Source organism: Saimiri boliviensis, chromosome 15 (genome assembly GCF_048565385.1).
Source record: "Saimiri boliviensis isolate mSaiBol1 chromosome 15, mSaiBol1.pri, whole genome shotgun sequence".
NCBI classification, from domain to species: Eukaryota; Metazoa; Chordata; class Mammalia; order Primates; family Cebidae; genus Saimiri; species Saimiri boliviensis.
In genome coordinates, this window is record NC_133463.1 from 23026677 (window position 1) to 23041621 (window position 14945).

Below are 14945 nucleotides of genomic sequence, written 5' to 3' on the forward strand. Positions count from 1 at the left end.
GTTTTCTGTTCCTCTGTTAGTTTGGTGAGAATGAAGATTTCCAGTTTCATCTGTCTCCCTGCCAAAGAAATGAACTCATTCTTTCTTATGGCTGCATAGTATTCCATGGTATGTATGTGTGTGTGTGTGTGCGTGTGTGTGTGTATGTGTGTATATATACACACATACACACACACACACACACACACACACATATATATATATATATATATATATATATATATATATATGCGCCACATTTTCTTTATCCAGCCTATCACTGATGGGCATTAGGGTTGGTTCCAAGTCTTTTGTGAATTGTGCTGCAGTGAACATATATGTGCACGTATCTTTATCATAGAATAATTTATAATACTTTGGATATATACCCAGTAATGGGATTCCTGGGTTAAATGGTATTTCTGGTTCTAGATCCTTGAGGAATCACCACACTGTTTTCCACAGTGGTTGAACTAATTTACACTCCCACCAACAGCAGTAAAAGTGTTCCTGTTTCTCCACATCCTCTCCAGCATCTGTTGTTTTCTGTCTTTTTAATGATTGCCATTTTAACTGACATGAGATGGTATCTCATTGTAGTTTTGATTTGCATTTCTCTAATAACCAGTGATGATGAACTTTTTTCCATATGTTTATTTGCCACATAAATGTCTTCTTTTAAGAAGTGTCAGGGGCCGGGCGCGGTGGCTCAAGCCTGTAATCCCAGCACTTTGGGAGGCTGAGGCGGGTGGATCACGAGGTCCAGAGATCGAGACCATCCTGGTCAACATGGTGAAACCCCATCTCTACTAAAAATACAAAAAATTAGCTGGGCATGGTGGTGCGTGCCTGTAATCCCAGCTACTCAGGAGGCTGAGGCAGGAGAATTGCCTGAACCCAGGAGGCGGAGACTGTGGTAAACCGAGATCGTGCCATTGCACTCCAGCCTGGGTAACAAGAGCGAAACTCCGTCTCAAAAAAAAAAAAAAAAAAAAAAAAGAAGTGTCTGTTCATATCCTTTGTCCACTTTTTCATGGAGTTGTTTCTTTTGTTATTGTACATTTAACTTTTTGGAAATTCTGGATATTAGCCCTTTGTCAGATGGATAGATTGCAAAAATTTTCTCCCACTCTGTAGGTTGCCTGTTCATCCTGATGATAATTTCTTTTGCTGTGCAGAAGCACTTTTGTTTAACTAGATCCCATTTATCAATTTTGGCTTTTGTTGCCATTGCTTTTGGTGTTTTAGTCATGAAGTCTTTGCCTTTGCCTATGTCCTGAATGGTATTGCCTAGGTTTTCTTCTAGGGTTTTTATGGTTTTAGGTTTTACATTTAAGTCTTTAATCCATCTTGAGTTAGTTTTTGCATAAGGTGTAAGGAAGGGGTCCAGTTTCAGTTTTCTGCATATGGCTAGCCAGTTTTCCCAACACCATTTATTAAATAGGGAATTCTTTTCCCATTGCTTGTTTTTATTAGGTTTGTCAAATATCAGATGGTTGTAGATGTGTGTTGTTATTTCTGAGGCCTCTATTCTCTTCCTTTGTTCTATATATCTGTTTTGGTGCCAATACCATGTTGTTTTGGTTACTGTAGCCTTGCAGTATAGTTTGAATTCAGGTAGTATGATGCCTCCAGCTTTGTTCTTTTTGCTTAGAATTGTCTTCGCTATGCAGGTTCTTTTTTGTTTCCATATGATATTTAAAGTAGTGTTTTTTTTTTTTTTTTTTTGAAATTCTGTGAAGAAAGTCAATGGCAGCTTGGGAATAGAACTCAATCTGTATATTACTTTGGGGAGTATGGCCATTTTCATGATATTGATTCTTTCTATCCATGAGCATGGAATGTTTGTATTTGTTTGTGTCCTCTTTTATTTCCTTGAGCAGGGGTTTGTAGCTCTCCTTGAAGAGGTCCTTCATATCCCTTGTAAGTTGCATGTATTTTGTGCTCTTGGTAAAAACTGTGAATGAAAGTTTACTCATGATTTGGCTTTGTTGGTCTATTATTGGAGAATAGGAATGCTTGTAATTTTTGCACAGTGACTTTGTATCCTGAGACTTTGCTGAAATTGATTATCAGCTTAAGGAGTTTTTGGGCTCAGATGATGGGGTTTTCTATATATGCAATCATATCATCTGTAAACACAGACAATTTGACTTCCTCTCTTCCTATTTGAATACCCTTTATTTATTTCTCTTGCCTGAATGCCCTGGCCAAAACTTCCAATACTATGTTGAATAGGAGTGGTGAGAGAGGGTATCCTTGTCTTGTGCTGGTCTTCAAAGGAAATGTTTAAAGCTTTTGCCCATTCAATAGGATATTGGCTGTGAGTTTGTGATAAGTAGCTCTTATTATTTTGAAATACGTTTCATCAATGCCTAGTTTAATGATTGTTTTTTAGCATGAAGGGGTTTTGAATTTTATCGAAGGTCTTTTCTGCATCTGTTGAGATAATCATGTGGTTTTTGTCATTGGTTCTGTTTATGTGATGGATTATGTTTATTGATTTGTATATGTTGAACCAGCCTTGCATCCCAGAGATGAAGCCAACTTGATCATGGTGGACAAGATTTTTGATGTGCTGCTGCATTTGGTTTCCCAGAATTTTATTGAGGATTTTTTTATCCGTGTTTTTATCAGGGATATTGGCCTGAAGTTTTCTTTTTTTGTTGTGTCTCTACTAGGTTTTGGTATCAGGATGATGCTGGCCTCACAAGATGAATTAGGGAGGAGTCACTCTTTTTCTATTGTTTGGAATAGTTTCAGAAGGAATGGTACCAGCTCCTCTTTGCACCTCTGGAAGAATTTGGCTGTTAATTTGTCTGGACCTGGGCTTTCTTTGGTTGGTAGGCTGTTAATTACTGCCTCAATTTTAGAACTTGTTACTGATTTTTTTTCCAGGCATTTTACTTCTTCTTGGCTTAGTCTTGGGAGGGTGTAATTCTCAGGAATTTATCCCTTTCTTCTAGATCTCCTAGTTTATTTATAGTGTTTATAGTATTCTCTCATGGTAGTTTGTATTTCTGTGGGATCAGTGGTGATATTCCCTTTATCATATTTTTTATTGTTCCTATTCGATTTTTCTCCCTTTTCTTTTTTTTATTGTATTTTAGGTTTGGGGGTACATGTGAAGATCATGCAAGATTGTTGCATAGGTACACACATGGTAGTGTGGTTTGCTGCCTTCCTTCCCCTCACCTGTATCTGTCATTTCTCCCCATGCTACCTCTTCCCACCTCCCCACCTCCCCGTCTCCCTTTTCTTTTTTATTAGTCGGGCTAGCAGTCTATTTTGTTGATCATTTCAAAAATCCAGTTCCTGGATTCACTGATTTTTTTGAAGAGTTTTTACATCTCTATCTCCTTCAGTTCTGCTTTGATCTTAGTTATTTCTTGTCTTCTGCTAACTTTTGAATTTGTTTGCTTTTGCTTCTCTAGTTCTTTTAATTGTGATGTTAGAGTGTCCATTTTAGATCTTTGCTGCTTTATGATGAGAGCATTTAGTGCTATAAATTTCCGTCTAAACACTGCTTTAGATGTGTCCCAGAGATTCTGGTACATTGTGTCTTTGTACTAATTGTTTCAAAAAACTTTTTAAAATTTCTGCCTTAATTTTGTTATTTACCCAGTAGTAATTCAGTGGCAGGTTGTTCTGTTTCCATGTAGTTGTGCAATTTTGAATGAGTTTCCTAATCCTGAGTTCTAATTTGATTGCGCTGTGGTCTGAGAGACTGTTTGTTGTCACTTCTGTTCTTTTGCTTTGCTGAAGAGTGTTTTACTTTCAATTATGTGGTCAGTTTTAGAATAAGTGCGATGTGGTGCTGAGAATGTATATTCTGTTGATTTGGGGTGAAGAGTTCTGTAGATGTCTATTGGGTCCACTTGGTCCAGAGCGGAGTTCAAGTTTTGAATATCATTAATTTTCTGTCTCATTGATCTGTCTAATACTGACAGTGTGGTGTTAACGTCTCCCACTATTCTTGTGTGGGCATCTAAATCTCTTTGTACGTCTCTAAAAGCTTACTTTTTGAATCTGGGTGCTCATGTATTGGGTGCAAACCCACCAATAGGTTTTGACTCTTTATCCAGTTTTCCAGTCTGTGTCTTTTAATTGGAGCATTTAGCCCATTTACAGTTAACATTAATACTGTTATGTGTGAGTATGATTCTGTCATCATGATGCTGGCTGGTTATTTTGCACATTAGTTGATGTGGTTTCTTCACAGTCTCATTGGTCTATATGTATATTTTGGTATGTTTTTGCAGTGGTTGGTACCTCTGTTTTTTCTCTTTATGTTTAGTGCTTCCTTCAAGAACTCTTGTATGGCAGGCCTGCTAGTGACAAAATCCCTCAGCATTTGCTTGTCTGTAAAGGATTTTATTTCTCCTTTGCTTATGAAGCTTAGTTTGGTCAAAATTCTGGGTTGGAAATCCTTTTTTAAAAGAATGTTGAATATTGGCCCCCACTCTCTTCTTGCCTGTAGGATTGCTGCAGAGATCCACTGTGAGTCTGATGGGCTTCCCTTTGTGGTTAATCTGACGTTTCTCTCTGGCTGCTCTTAACATTTTTTTCTTCCTTTCAACCTTGGTGCATCTGATGATTATGTGTCTTGTGGTTGCTCTTCTCAAGCAGTATCTTAATGGTGTTCCCTGTATTTCCTGAAGTTGAATGTTGGCCTTTCTTACTAGGTTAAAGACATTATCCTGGATAATACCCTAAAGTGTGTTTTCTGACTTGATTCCATTCTCCCCATCAGTTTCAGGTACACCAATCAATCCTAGTTTTGTTTTTTTCCACATAGTCTCATATTTCTTAGAGGCCTCATTTGTTCCTTTTCTTTTCCCTAATCTTGTTTTCACTCTTTATTTCATTAAGTGGATCTTCAATCTCTGATATTCTTTCTTCTGCTTGATCAATTTCACTATCGATACTTGTGTATGCTTTATGAAGTTCACATTTTGTGTTTCGCAGCTCCATCAGGTCATTTATGTTTTTCTCTAAACTGGTTATTCTAGTTAGCAGTTCCTGTAACCTTTTATCAAGGTTCTTAGCTTCCTCATACTGAGTTAGAACACGCTCCTTTAGCTCAGAGGAGTTTGTTGTTACCAACCTTTAGAAGCCTATTTATGTCAGTTTTTCAAACTCCTTCTCTATCCAGTTTTGTTCCTTACTGGCGAGGAGTTGTGATCCTTTGGAAGAGAATAGCCATTCTGGTTTTTGGAATTTTTGGCATTTTTTGCTGGTTTTTCCTTATCTTTGTGGATTTATCTACCTTTGATCTTTGATGCTGAGGACCTTTGGATTGAGTTTTTCTGTGGGTGTCCTTTTTGTTGATGTTGACGTTACTGCTTTCTGTTTGTTAGTTTTCCTTCTAACAGTCAGGCCACTTTGCTGTAGGCCTGCTGGAGTTTGCTGTAGGTCCACTCCAGGCCCTGTTTGCCTGGGCATCACTGTGGAGGCTGAAGAACAGCAATGATTGCTGCCTGCTCCTTTCTCTGGAAGCTTCATCCCAGATGGGCACCCACCAGATGCCAGCTGGAGCTCTCCTGTATGAGGTGTCTGTTGACCCCTTCTGGGAGGTGTCTCTCAGTCAGAAGGCATCAGGGTCAGGGACCCATTTGAGAAGGCAGTGTGTCTTCTAGCAGAGCTTGAGTGCTGTGCTGGGAGACTTGCTGCTCTCTGCAGAGCCAGCAGGTAGGCATATTTATGTCTGCTGAAGCTGTGCCTACAGTCGCTCCTTCTTCCAGGTGCTCTGTCCCTGGAAGTTGGGAGTTTTATCTATAAGCTCCTGACTGGAGCTGCTGCCTTTCTTTCAGAGATGCTCTGCCCAGAGAGGAGAAATCTAGAGAGGCTGGCTGGCTACAGGGGCTTTGCTACACTGTTTTGGGCTCTGCTCAGTCTGACCTTTTCGCTGGCTTTGTTTACACTGTGAGGAGAAAACTGCCTACTCAAGCCTCTGTAATGGAGGACACCCCTATCCCCACCATGCTGGAGTGTCCCAGCTGGATTTCATAGTGTCAGCTGTGCTGACAGTAAGAATTTTCAGCCAGTGGATCTTAGCTTGGTGGGCTCCCTGGGGATGCGACCCATTTAGCAAGACCACTTGGCTTTCTGACTTCAGCCCCCTTTTCAGGGAAGTGAATAGTTCTGTCTCACTGGGGTTCCAAGCATCACTAGGATGTGAAAATAAAAATCCTGCATGCACTCAGTGTCGCTCAAATGGCAGCCTAGTTTTGTGTTTGAAATCCAGGGCCCTAGTGGTGTAGGCACCCGAGGGAATTTCCTGTTCTGCAGTTGCAAAAACATGGGAAATGTACAGTATCTGGGCTGAGTAGCACTGTTTCTCTTTGCACAGTCCCTCATAGCTTCCCTTGGCTAGGGGAGGAAATTTCCTGATCCCTTGTGTTTCCATGGCGGGGTGACACCTACCCTGTTTTGGCTTGCCCTCCTTGGGCTGCACCCACTGCTTAACCAGTCCCAATGAGATGAACCGGGCACCTCAGTTGGAAATGCAGAAATCACCCAACTTTTTTGTTGATCTCGCTGGGATCTGCAGAGCAGAACCATTGCTATTTGACTTTCTAGAAAGTTATTTTCACAAAGCCTGACTTTCAAGACAATTTAAAAAAAATCCTTATTGACTTAAAATTTTCATTTTGTGGTTCAAACGATTACTAAATTTTATTTCTCTTTTTATTAATGAGGCAATAACACTTATCGCTTCACCTCACTTTCCAAGAAAGATGGATACCTTAGTATGTCTATTAAAAATGTAAAGGAGAGAAGCCTGTTAATATACTTCAAAGAATATTTTGCTTTTTCCCCCAGGGATTAAGTTACTGTTTTAGTCATTCTGCCTTGCATATGATATTAATTGAAGATTAGGTTGCTGTAGGTCAAAAGAAAATGTGGTCTGCGTTCTTTGGTAGGGTGATAATAGCTGAAATGTTCCTTAACTCTGTCCACCAATGATATCTTGTAGCTCAACCTCTTAAGAACCCAGTCTCACTTGTCAAGCTGTTTCTTGAGGTTTGGGTGAGGCAGATGATCCAATCTTGTTGTAGCGTGAATCCTTTAGAGCATGGAAATAAGAGAATTGTAGATATTGACAAAATTTATGCAAGAATTACTTTTGAAAAATTAAAATTGTTTTATTGAAAATCCCAAATTTTCTACATGAGATTTGGGATACACAAAAATTTTCTACATGAGATTTAGATAAACAAAATAAAACATATAAAAGAAAAATGTTTTTCCTGCCATGTGTAAGCACTGTTGAGTGCTTTTATAGTGAAGTTGTATTTGAAATGGTCCAGCCAAGTACCAAATTTACATTATACCTGATAAATTAATACCATTAACACAATGAGAATGTATTATCTTTGCATAATTAAAATACATTTTCTTTACTAAAATATAAACAACTTGAGACCAGAATTGCATCTTACTCACTTCTGTGTCAGGAGTCTAGCATGATAACTGGAACACTGTAAATGTTTAACACATGTTTGCTGTCTGGATATTTGCTGATCTCTGAACAGAAGATTTGTGAAAGAGAACACAAAGGCAGTGATGTGCATCTCTTTTTAGTGTTGTATGCTTGGGACAATATTCCATGACAAAGGAGCCTAAAGGTTTGAATTTCCACTTGTGTTGATCCTACTTTAAATTTTTCTAATTTAATAATAGACAAGAACAGTTGGGGGAGAAATAGATTTCTTGGCAAACCAATCTAGTTTAAAACACCATGAAATGCCTTGGTTATTATATCCTTCACTACCTAACAAGCCAGTAATCTAATAACATTTGTGACATTGACAGGAGTTCAGAAATGAATACTGTGTAAGGTTTCTTTTTGATGCATTGCAGTTCTCTTGATTGTGATTTCTTGTGCTGATACCATGGCAACTTTTAAAAATTATTGTTTTTATGTAGAAATGTTAAAAAACTTAAAAGACCGTTTGAAAAGATGAATGGAAAAATTAGTTCCTTGATTTCTAATTCATGGGTTTCAAGTCTTTGCTTTTTAGGACTTGCCAAATATTTGTCTTCCCAATTTTTAAGTCAGGTATAAAGTAAAGGTGAGTGTTTGGTATAAAAGTTTAAAGGATTTTAATGGCAAGGATAAAGCAGCTGAAACTGTTGGTTTCAGTTGAAAAGTGTTTTGAATTTTAAAAATGCTATGTCCATTGGCTTGCTGGGAAATCTATAGGTCATAAAAATATTAAATTAAAAGTTTACTTTTATATGTAATATAGATGTATATTTGTGATAAACATATTGTATAATCATTGTACTGTAACACAAATCTTGTCACTTTGTAAAAGTCTCCAATATTATGATTACATACTGAGTGTTCAGGAAATCCAGTGCATTCTTTCAGTGGTTATAAAAAGATCTGGCAGGTATAGTGAGGTAAACAGTTTACACTTATCTTTGAGGGATTTTTAGTTCAGGTTGCCCAACCAAAATGGGATCATTATTTGGCATGTCTATGGACATGGGTATGCAGGAAAACAGGTCTGTGGCTTAATTAAGTCAGAGAATATGCATTAAGAAATTGATTCTGAGAGGATGTGGAGAAACAGGAACACTTTTACACTGTTGGTGGAAGTTTAAATTAGTTCAACTGTTGTGGAAGACAGTGTAGCAATTCCTCAAGGACCTAGAAATAGAAATTCCATTTGACCCAGCAATCCCATTACTGGGTATATATCCAAAGGATTATAAATCGTTCTACTATGAGGACACATACACACGAATGTTCATTGCAGCACTGTTTACAATAGCAAAGACCTTAAACGAACCCAAATGCCCATCGATGATAGACTGGACAGAGAAAATGTGGCACATATACACCATGGAATACTATGCAGCCATCAAAAACGATGAGTTAATGTCCTTTGTAGGGATGTGGATGAACCTGGAAACCATCATTCTCAGCAAATTGACACAAGAACAGAAAATCAAACACCACATGTTCTCACTCAGGTGGGTGTTGAACAATGAGAACACGTGGGCACAGGGAGGGGAGCATCACACACTCGGGTCTGTCGGGGGGAAACAGGGGAGGGACAGCGGGGTGGGGCGTTGGGGAGAGATAGCATGGGGAGAAATACCAGATATAGGTGATGGGGAGGAAGGCAGCAAATCACACTGCCATGTGTGTATCTAGGCAACAATCTTGCATGTTCTTCATGTGTATCCCAAAACCTAAAATGCAAAAAAAAAAAAAAAAAAAAAATGCATTTCGAACTAATGAAGAAAAAATAGTAATACAGCATTTGAATACAAAAAAAAAAAAAAAAAAGAAAAGAAATTGGTTCTGTCAATGAGGGATTATGCCTGCAAGAAATTAACTTGAATGCAATCTACTGGCCATGGTCATAGAGCATAGAGGAACACAACTTTTTTACTTCCCTTCAGGCTGTCTTTTCTCTTGGCTCAGCTTTTAACAAGCTCCAAATGTAAAATTGGATGATCTAAGTTGTTGTAAAGTGGCTTCAATGTGAACATTTTTGGAAAGGAGAGAAACATTTGGATTAATTTTTGTGTGTTAATCTTTTATGATGTGTGTGGATCAGACTTTGGGAAGGAAACTGATAGCTTCATGGTGAAATGTTGGCATACCATTTCTAACTTCCATTTGTCAGTTAAAAGGGGGAAGTGTTCAGGGTCAAAAACGCTGATTTATTTGCTTCCTATGAAGGCAACGAATCAACAAAATGAGTGTGTCATAATATTTGGAATCAAAGTCCAGGGTGAATTAGGGCCATTTAATTTGTTCTTCAGTCAGTTGGTTGCAATGGATTATTCATTTCCTTGTAATCTTTGTTAGGTTTCATAAGAAGGCATAGATTGGCTGTTGGAATAGGGTCATCTTCATGTAGATTAAAAGTATGGAGATTTAAAATCTAGAGCAATGTTCACTGGAAACAGTTTCACAGCATTCTGTTGGCATCATTTTATAATACTTTTCATTTTTTCTTTGTACAAGTCACCTTTAACAGAACATCCATCTCTTCCTTGAGGTTATACCTCAAATTTCATGCATGATGGAAATTCTCAACTGATAGTTCACAAAGATTTCACTTTTTTTTTTTTTTACTGTTAATATCCATAAGACCTTACATATCTGAGAGAAATAGCATATGAACTATGTAATCGATACATTTGTTACTGAAGGGGCTAAAATATGCTTCAGAACAAAGACTGCCCAAATCTCATGACAAAGCATAATAAAGACTTAATTCTTACCCATGCTACATGTCCAAAAATGATTGGCAGTATCTGTTATATACACTCAGGGATACAGGTTGACAGAGGTTCTGTTTCAACTGATATTCTCATGATTGCATGGAAAAGGGAAAATGGTAAATTATGCACTGTCTCTTAAAGCTTCCATCCTAAAATGATGTAATCTAGTCAAATTTAATTTAATTTTTAAAAAATTTAATATTTTTCAGAGGTGGGATCTTGTTATGTTGCTCAGGCTGGTCTTGAATTCCTGGGCTCAAGCAATTCTCCCATCTACTCACCTCAGCCTCTAGAGACACTGGAATTACAGGGACTAGCCACTGTACCTCACTTCATTCATATTTTATAGGCCAAATCAAGTCAATATTTGCCTACCCTTCAGTCTTCAAGATTTTCTCCTTTGTTTTCTTCTGGAATTCTTCTATAAATTCAATATTTAGGTCTGTAGGCCATTTGGGGCGTTTTTTTTGGTGTGTAGTATGAAGTGTTTAGTTTCACTTTTTTCCATATGGATTCCCAGTTGTTCAAGCATAGTTTGTTGAAAAGACTGTCCTCTCCCCATTGGATTATTGGTTTCTTGGTAAAAAATAAATTGACCCTATGTGCATCGGTCCATTACTGGGCTGTGTATTCTATTTGTCTATCCTTTGGCTAATATACACTGTTCTGAAATAAATATTCAAATAAATAATGTAAGGTCTGCAACTTTGTTCATTTTCAAAATTGTTTTTACCTGTTCTATGTCTCTTTTATTTCTACATAACTATTACAATAAACTTTCTACCTTTTAGGATAAGCCTGATAGAATTTTGATTAGGAGTGTTTTGAATCTTTGTATTAATTTTATTGCGTTTCCAAATATTTTCTCTTCTACACAGGTCTTTAATTATTCTCAGCCATGTTTTATAATTTTCAGTATACATATTTCATGAAATGTATCCCTAAATATCTCATTTTTATGCTATTATACATGGTATTCTTTTCTAAATCTCATCTTCTAATTGTTTATGCTGGGATATGTAAACATAACTGAATCTTGTATATTGATCTTGTATCCTGCAAATTTGCTAAGTTCACTTCTTAATTCTAGTCACTTTTTGGGTAATTTTAAAAGTATTTTCTATGTACAATCATGTCTTTGCAAATTAAGACAATTTTTAGCTCTTTTTAAAAAGTAATATGCCTTTTATTTCTTTTCTTGCATAATTTCATGAGTACAACTTCAAAAGCTATGTGAAATAGAAGTGAGAGCAGATATTTTTGCCTTGTTTTCACTACTAGTAAAACATTGTCTTTGCTGTTAAGCCTGATGTTAATAGATGCTCTTTCTCAGGTTTTCTGAGATTTTAAAACACAGTTTTCTGAGATTTTTAAAACTGTGAATGGGTGTTGAGTTTTGTCAAATACTTTCTCTGCATTTATTGAGATGCTCCAATATCTTTTTAATTTTGTTAGTATGGTGAATTATATTATTTTCAAATATTATACCAACCTTGTATTCTTGAGAAAACTACACTTGGTTACGATGTATTATAGCTTTTATGTATTAATGGATTTAATTGGCTTGCACTTAAAGATTTTTGCCTTGTATACATGGGGAATATTGGCCATTATTTTTCTTTCTTCTTCTTCTTCTTCTTTTCTTCTTCTTTCTTCTTTCTTCTTCTTCTTTCTCTTTTTTTTTTTGAGACAAGGTCTAAGTCTTGCTTTGTTGCCCAAACTAAAGTATAGTGGCACAATGATGGCTCACTGCAGCCTAGACTTTTTGGGCTCAAGTGATCCTCTCACCTTAGCCTCCTGAGTAGGTGGGACCACAAGTGTGGCTAAGTTTTACATTTTTTTTGTAGAGAATGGGGTCTTGTCATCTTGCCTTGGCTGGTCTCAAACTCCTGAACTCAAGCAATTTTCCTATCTCTCCCGAGTTTCTGGGATTACAGGCATGAGCCACTGCCTGCAGCCTGGTCTTCTCTTTTCTTGTAATATTTTTGCCTCATGTTGATATTGGGAAAGCCCTGTTTCACAAAATCAGTTGATAAATGGTTTCTCTGCCTCTATTTTCCGAAAGAGTTCTTTTAAAAACTCTTTGAAAGTAAAGTCATCTGAGCTTTAAATTTTATTTATGGGAAGGGCTTAATTCTAATACAGTTTCTTCAGTTTACAAGATAGTTATTAATATTTTCTGTCTCTTCTAGAATCAGTTTTGGTAACCTATTCTTTCAAGGAATTTGTGTGTTTCAACTAAGCAATCAACATTTTTTTTTTACTTAAAAATTTAAATAATAGTATTTTTAAAAAGTGTATAGGATCTTAGTGATAGTTCTTCTTTTAATCTTAATATTAGTAATTATCTTTTCTGTTTTTTTTTCTAGAGGTTTTTCAATTTTATTGTACTTTTTCATGAACTGGCTTATATTTCATTGATTTTTCTCTTTTGTTTGACTTATTGTTTTTCATTTAAATCTTTATTATTTCTTACTTTGGGTTTAATTTGCCCTTCTTTTTCTAGCTCCTTAAGCTGGATGCCTAGATAATTGATTTTTGAACATTTCTTCTTTTCTAATATAAACATATAAAGTTATAAATGTTTCTCTAAACATTGTTTTAGGTGGTTCCACAAATTTTGGCGTGTTGCATTCTCATTTTTCTTTAGTTCAAAATATGTTCTAAGTTCCTTGTGATTTTTTTTGACTTATGTACCATATAGAAATGTAATGTTCAATCTTCGCATGGTTTGGAAGATTCCAGATATCTTTCCACTATTGATTTATATTTTAATTCTATTGTCATCGCAGAACATACTTTGTATGATTTTATTTTTATTAAATTTATTGAAACTGGTTTTGTGGCATTAAATTTATTGAGACTTATTATGTAATGCAGTATATGGTCTGAATTGGTTAATGTTTTGTGTTGTATTTGAAAAGATTTGTGTTTTGCTAATGATATGATGCTCTGTAAATGTCAGTTGAGTCAAATTGGTTGATAGTGTTGTCTTCTTTATCTTTACTATTTTGTTCTGCTATTTCTACAGATTATGGAAACAAGAGTATTAAAATCTGTGGCCATTGTGATTCTGTCTATATTTCCTTTCAGTTATGACAGACTTTGCTTCATGTATTTTAAAGCTGTGTTATTAGGTGTGCACATATTTGTGATTATTTTGCCTTCTTGGTGAACTGATCCCTTTATTTTTATGAAAAATTTCTTTATTTTTGGTAACATTCTTATTTTTCTGAAGTCTGCTTTATCTGATATTAATATAGCCAGCTTATGAACAATTTTTTATGATATATGTCTTTTCATATTTTAACTTTTAACCTATCTGCGTCTTTAATTTAATGTGAATTTCTTATAGACAGCATATAGTTGGGTCTTTCTTTTATTCATTCTGACAGTCTTTATTCTTTAATTGGAGTGCTTTAGACCATTTACATTTCATGTATTTTTCAATATATTTGGATTTAAATTTATGAATGTGTAGTTTTTTTCCATTTGTCCTATCTGTTCTTTATTATTTGTTTATAAATAAATAATTAATAGATCTTATTTGTTAGTACAGCTTCAGATTTACAGAATAATTGAATGGATAGTATGTAGAGTTTCATATACTCACTTCCCTATGCATACCTTTTCCAATTTCCCCATTATTAACATCCTACATTAGTGTGGTATATTTAGTAAAATTAATGAACTAGTGGTATAATATTATTATTAATTATAGCCTATAGTTTACATTAAAGTTTGCTCTGTATTTTACAGTTCTGTGGGTTTTTGACAAATGTATAATGACATGTACCTACCATTACAGTTTGTAACAAAATAGTTTCATCAACCTGAAAATCTCCTGTGCTTCACCCATTCATCCCTCTTTTCTTTTTCTTTTTCTTTTTTTAATTGCATTTTAGGTTCTGGGATACATGTGAAGAACATGCAAGATGGTTGCCTAGGTACACACATGGCAGTGTGATTTGCTGCCTTCCTCCCCATCACCTATATCTGGTATTTCTCCCCATGCTATCTCTCCCCAATGCCCTACCCACTGCTGTTTCTCCCCTGTTACCCGCTGACAGACCCGAGTGTGTGATGTTCCCCTCTCTGTGTCCACGTGTTGTCGTTGTTCAACACCCATCTATGAGTGAGAACGTGTGGTGTTTGATTTTCTGTTCTTGTGTCAGTTTGCTGAGAATGATGGTTTCCAGGTTCATCCATGTCCCTACAAAGGACATGAACTCATCATTTTTGATGGCTGCATAGTATTCCATGGTATATATGTACCACATTTTCCCTGTCCAGTCTATCATCGATGGGCATTTGGTTAGTTCCAGGTCTTTGCTATTATAAACAGTGCTGCAATGAACATTCGTGTGTATGTGTCCATATAGCAGAACGATTTATAATCCTTTGGATATATACCCAGTAATGGGATTGCTGGGTCAAATGGAATTTCTATTTCTAGGTCCTTGAGGAATTGCCACACTGTTTTTCACAATGGTTGAACTAATTTACACTTCCACCAACAGTGTAAAAGTGTTCCTATTTCTCCACATCCTCTCCAGCATCTGTTGTCTCCAGATTTTTAAATGATTGCCATTCTAACTGGTGCGAGATGGTATCTCAATGTAGTTTTGATTTGCATTTCTCTAAAGACCAGTGATGATGAGCATTTTTTCATATGTTTGTTGGCCTCTTGTATGCCATCTTTTGTAAAGTGC

The 14945-nt window shown here is 36.3% G+C and overlaps 1 long non-coding RNA gene across 5 annotated transcripts in view; it reads left to right on the plus strand.

The window, feature by feature from the left end:
• Nucleotides 1-3417: 3417 nt before the first annotated feature.
• LOC120362337 (uncharacterized) overlaps nucleotides 3418-14945 on the plus strand; it is a 450979-nt gene continuing 439451 nt past the window's right edge. For all 5 annotated transcript variants that reach the window (XR_012514035.1, XR_012514036.1, XR_012514038.1 and 2 more), the window contains exon 1: nucleotides 3418-7610. This is a non-coding gene — a long non-coding RNA (uncharacterized LOC120362337). The remainder of the gene's footprint in view (nucleotides 7611-14945) is intronic.